Raw genomic sequence first — 6000 nt, 5'->3', positions numbered from 1 at the left:
AGATAGAATATGAACGTGCCAGGTCAAAGTTGCTATTCCAAAAGCAGAGGATCTTTGAGCAGGGTGAGCGGGCGGGACGATTGCTTGCCTATCTGGTACACTGTGAAGACAGGCCCCCTGTGGTGATCACCCTGCGCTCCGACTCGGGCACTCCTGTTACTGACTTGGAGGAGGTGACGGAGCGGTTCCGTCTCTTCTTCAGCCAATTGTACTCTTCCAGAGCCCCCGCGGACGATGCAGCAATGCATGTGTTCCTGGACACGGTGGAATTCCCCTCGCTGACGGAGGAACAGGTCCTGCTTCTGGAGGCCCCCCTCACGGAGGAGGAGGTTGCTGAGGCTATGTCCAGGTTTCCCAGGTCAAAATCCCCGGGTACTGATGGTCTTCCCATAGAATTTTATGCCCACTATTCGGAAATCCTTGTCCCTAAATTGCTACAACTGTTCACTCACATGTTTGAGGAATTCACCCTGCCCCCCACCATGAGGGAGGCTATGATCGTGTTAATCCCTAAACCAGGAAAGGACCCTCAGTGCCCGGAATCTTATCGCCCTATCTCTCTCTAGCAGGTGGACATAAAGATACTTGCTAAGATCCTGTCCATCCGCCTGAACAAGGTGATCTTATCGCTTGTTCACGAGGATCAGGCAGGATTTATGCCTGGTAGGAATACATCCTTTAATCTCCGCAGGCTCTTTATGAACCTCCAGGCCACACATGAGAACTGCGGGGAGAGAGTAGTGGTGACTCTGGGCACGGCAAAGGCCTTTGACTCCGTTGAGTGGGGGTTTCTGTGGGAGTGTCTCCGGAGGTTTGGTTTCGGACCCAACTTTATTAAGTGGGTCAGGCTCCTGTATACTGCCCCGACTGCCAGGGTGTTGGCTAATGGGTGGCCCTCCGCTGGGTTTCCACTCGCTAGGGGGACCAGGCAGGGGTGCCCACTCTCTCCCCTGCTGTATGCCCTGGTGGCGGAGCCACTGGCTATCGCCATCAGGGCCCACCCGGACATACACGGCCTCCGTGTGGGCCCCCTGGTGGAAAAAATTAGCATGTACGCTGACGACACCCTCCTGTATCTGGCGGACTCGGGGGACTCTCTCACTACGGCCCTTTCCCTTATAAATACGTATGGCACGTACTCCGGACTGCAAATTAACTTGGATAAATCCCAAGTTCTCCCCGTAGACCCCCCGAGCCCGGGGGGGACCCCCGCGGCGGGACCCCTGCAGCGTGTAGACAGTTTTAAATACCTCGGGGTTCGGGTCACGACACGCCCCCGGGACTATATCCGGGACAATATCCAGCCCCTATATCCCCTGATTAAGGCCAAGACCCAGATTTGGTCCAGATTGCCACTGGGTGTAATGGGCAGGGTAAACTTAATCAAAATGGTACTACTGCCAAAGATTTTGTATGTTCTCTGGCACTCCCCGATCTACCTCCCGTTAAAATATTTTAAACAAATGGATTCTCTACTGAAGACGTTTGTGTGGGGCAACAGCCGGCACAAGCTCTCCTGGCGTAAATTGCAGAACCCCACCAACCTCGGGGGCGTGGCGTTGCCGGACTTTAATTCCTACTACCTAGCCGCCCAATTGTCCCAATTTTTCCACCTCGATAACATAGACAGAACCCGTTTCCTTTTGCTGCTCTGCCCCCGGTGGTCTCACGGGACGAGCGACCCCCTATCCGTCATCCTGAGGGGTGGGGGTGGTGCGGTGGTGGGGGGGACACGTCCTCTATGCTCCATCACTACAGCCGTGTTTGGGCGATCGTGATGGTCAAACTCAGTTACCCCCCGCTCCATGCCCTCACGCCCCTATGGCATAACGGGACCCTCCCGGAATTCCGTACGGTGCCGGACCCTGAGTTGTGGGGGGGGGCGAGGGAATATATTATCTCTCCCACATAGTGACGGGATCCACCCTCCGCACCTTTGATGACTTGCGAGTTTCCTGTCAGCTACCGGAGAGCATGCTATTCCGCTACTACCAAATTAGACATGCCTTCCAGGCACAGGTCCAGCCTGACATGCCCCCTTTGGAGTCCCTCCCGGTCCTCAAGATAATTAGGTGCACTGAGCCTAGCCATTTGATCTCTATCCTGTACTCAGAGCTGCACTCGCCCTCCTCCACCTCTATAGCGTATGCCCTGAAGGCTGGCTGGGAGTCGGAGGTAGGCGATATTGAGGATGAGGACTGGAGCGATGCGCTGGAGACGTGCCAGCAGGTGTCTCCTAAACTTTCTGATAGGCTAACTCAGTTATTCATAGTCCACCGTGCCTACCTTACTCCAGCCAGGCTGGCAAGATACCGACCTAATTTTTCCCAGGACTGCCCTATGTGTCATTCCGCCCTGGGTACGTTCCACCACCTCCTCTGGCTTTGCCCCCAAATTCAGGCCTATTGGCAGCAAGTCGTGACCTTCCTGCATGATACCATGGGCTCTCCACTTCAGCTAGACCCTAGACAATGCTTGTTGGGTATCTACCCAGAGGATGCTATGGATAAGCCTACAAAAGTCTTCCTGCAGCACTCCCTCTTTGTAGCTAGGAAGTTGGTGGCCAGGCAATGGATGAGGGAGAACCCCCCGGGTTTCCCACAATGGGTGAAAGAGGTCAATTCCATTTTGCCGTATCATTGTATCATGTATAAAAATCAGGGTTGCCCCACGAAATACCATAAAATCTGGGACAGATGGATTCAGAATCCGGCTACTTGTACCTAGTGGCTCCATTGTTACTGCTATTGCATGCATACCCTTCTACTTGCACCGTCATCGGTACTTCTCCCCCTCTGTGATTGTTATCTACTTGTTTCCCCTCTATGTCAGCAATGTATGCACTGTTTCATTGTACTCATGACTGCACTACTGTTTGTAAAAAAATTTTGTCCTTGTTACACAATAAACTCTCTGCTTTTGGAAAAAAGAAAAAAATGAATGCAGCCACCAGATAATGATCAACGATCCATAATATACATTTTTCTTTTTGGGGGGGGGGGGTTTAATACCGCTTTAAGATAAAGTAACAGAGTCATTTATACATATATTTTTCTTATTATAATTATTTACATGAAAAAAAGTTTTATTTTTTTAATTTTGTGCTTTTTAAAAACAATAAAAAATATTGAACAAAATAAAAAAAAAAGTTTAAATGATGATTAGAAAAATAAAAACTAAGCAAAAAATGAGCGGGAAAATTATAGTGGCAGCGAAAAGGGGGAGAATGTGTTAGGACTGAATAGGGGAAGAACAGAACAAATTATAATATACAAACATAAGAGTGTTAATTTGTTTTGCTCTATCTTGCATGCATGTTGTTTAAAAACACTGTATAAGATGGTCTGTCCTTTTGACGATTTATTTACACAGAAATTCCCAACTGCCATTTGGGGAGAAGGGTATTTGCAGCAGGGCAGAAGGACAGCACACTACACAGACCCTGTATATTTCTATTACGTTTTTTGGGGTTTGTTGCATGCCCAGTGTCTACAACTGGTTAAATCTCTCTAAGAAATACAGTACATATTGGAATACATGAGCAGTATTGGATACCAGAAGGTGCTACTTCATACCAGTACTTTTTCGTAATTTTATTCCAGTGTACCATGTACATTATATGCAAATATTAACTTTACTAGCAAAATTGAAAGAACTAAATCTTCAAGAGGGGGCCACAATATAGCTGTTGGGGGTCGCGCCTACTTAATTCAGAACTTAACATTATACTACGAACTGCTACTTACAATATTTCATTGCAGAAAAAAGGGGGGCCAAATATTCCCTGAAGTTTTTAGCTGCAAAGTTATAGTCAGAAGTATAACTTTTTAACTGGAAACAGCTGGGGACACATTCATTATGTTATCCACTGAGGGCCCCAGAGGAGAGATAGAGGGCTGCAAACGACCCATAAAAAACAAATTTTGAATGCCTGGTCGGATATGCTTCAGCCCATGTATCACGTGCCATCAAACAGCTATGTCAGTTTTTTACAATATTTATCAGTAACAGATTCCTTCTTCACTTACCTTAAGTTCTCCAACAGTTATTAGTATGGCTTGGGCTGAATAAAAAATAAAATCCCTGTGTTAAGTCATTAATTATTTCATTTTATACATAAATATGTTTACATGAAATGACTTCTAAATGAATAAAACTATGCAACGTAACCATTTGATTACTTGTTCCTTTGTATGAGTCTAAGACGTCTTGAAAAACATGCTTGGAGAAGAACTTTTGTTTAGGAATACAGTGTGCCCTGACTATTTCTAACTCGTAGTCCTTTACTTCTGGTATAAGAGATTATAGCAGCTGGCATAAATAGCTCAAGAGATCCACTTGGGTAACAGTTTTGGGGATGCACCTGAATTTTATATTGTTCCTCATTAGAGCAGTCTTTAACATCTGCCAGCTTTGTTTTTAAGCATTTCATGTCAAAGTCATGGTAGTTGTGTGAGTCTACCAACTCATTATGGCCTGTAGAGAATTTACTCATTTTGGTTTCTGGATAATTAATTTTGTTCCCCAAATCTGGAACAATAAGACTTACAATGTCTTATTGACCATATTTGACAGGTCCTGATGTAGTGAGGAGTGCAAGGACAGTGGCATCCCCTTTAGGGTCAAGTCTGATATAGGCTGATTAGTGACTAGAATGCTGCCTATGGAGCCTTGTGGCCTTAGGCCTGAAAAGGGTGGTAAAGCTGAGGCCTTGCCCAGTAATGTGATACTAAACTATATTATGAACAAACTGCAAACTGCTAAGTATCTGTGTAACAGTTGTACAAAAACAAACTTGTGTAAAAATATTTGCATTAGTAGGTCGCTCATACATTCTCATAACCATGTGAATAAACAAATGAAACAAAGTAAATGGTGCCTTGCTCTACACTATTGTGCTAGTATTAAGTAATAAATGATCATAACAAACGATTACTTAAACAACATGGCTAAATGATCATGACAAATAATTACTAAAACCACATGCAATAACTGAGCAGTGTATATTGCACCTACTCACTATACACCAGTTACAGAATATTCTCCAGGGTATTAGTTTACTGCAAATCCTCGGCATGTAATGTGTAGAGCATCAAGACATCAAACCCCTTGAAGGTCTGATGGGGAGTCTCTAAACTAAAACCCTGGAGAATAATACTGTATACAGTACTATTACATATGTGATGTTATGCACATACAGTATGGTGCACTGGGAGCACCATTAAAATGTGAGTTTGTTAACTAGCGTTTTTTATAGTAATAAATTAGCGTGTTTCTACAATAAAGCACTATTGGTGTTTTTACATTTATATGTGTGGCTGGCTGCATTTATTACTGATGTATTACTGATACCCTGGAGGAGTACCTTTAGTCCTTTTTGGAGGGACAGTAGTGTGGAACGGGGCACCATTTATTTTGTTTCATTTGTTTATTCACATGGTTATGAGAATGTGCGAGGTGTGTATGGTTACTTAAACCACATGGCTAAAGATCATGACAAATCATTACCTAAGCCGCATGCAATAAATGCGTAGTGTATATTGCACCTCAAAGTGATTATTTGTGCCACACAAGTATAAAATAAAACCAAAACTACATAAATACAGAACCATGGACACCCAGGAGTCAATATCCAATGGTTCTGAGTTTTGCCAGGTAAAAAAATATTATAAAATCTGAAAAAATAAAAAATAAAACATATAGTGCATTCAACAGTATAACTCTGTGCTCTTCTGGCCACACTCCACTGTGTTTCATGCCATGTGAATCCCCTCCACCGGTTGTGCTCTCACCTGGGGTAATGGATGATACAATATACATATATTTGATCTTTTAACGCGTTTGTCCCTCCTAAGGGGACTAGAGGAACTCCTCCAGGGTATCAGTAATAAAGGCACTTCTTTCTAATAACTCCTCCAGCCAGCCACACATATAAATATAAAAACGCCAATAGTGCTTTATCTTTAAAACACGCTAATTTTTTTATAGGAAAAACTCCAG

Source organism: Pelophylax lessonae, assembly GCF_965119305.1.
Source record: "Pelophylax lessonae genome assembly, chromosome: 2".
Lineage (NCBI taxonomy): Eukaryota > Metazoa > Chordata > Amphibia > Anura > Ranidae > Pelophylax > Pelophylax lessonae.
This window is presented reverse-complemented; position numbering follows the sequence as displayed.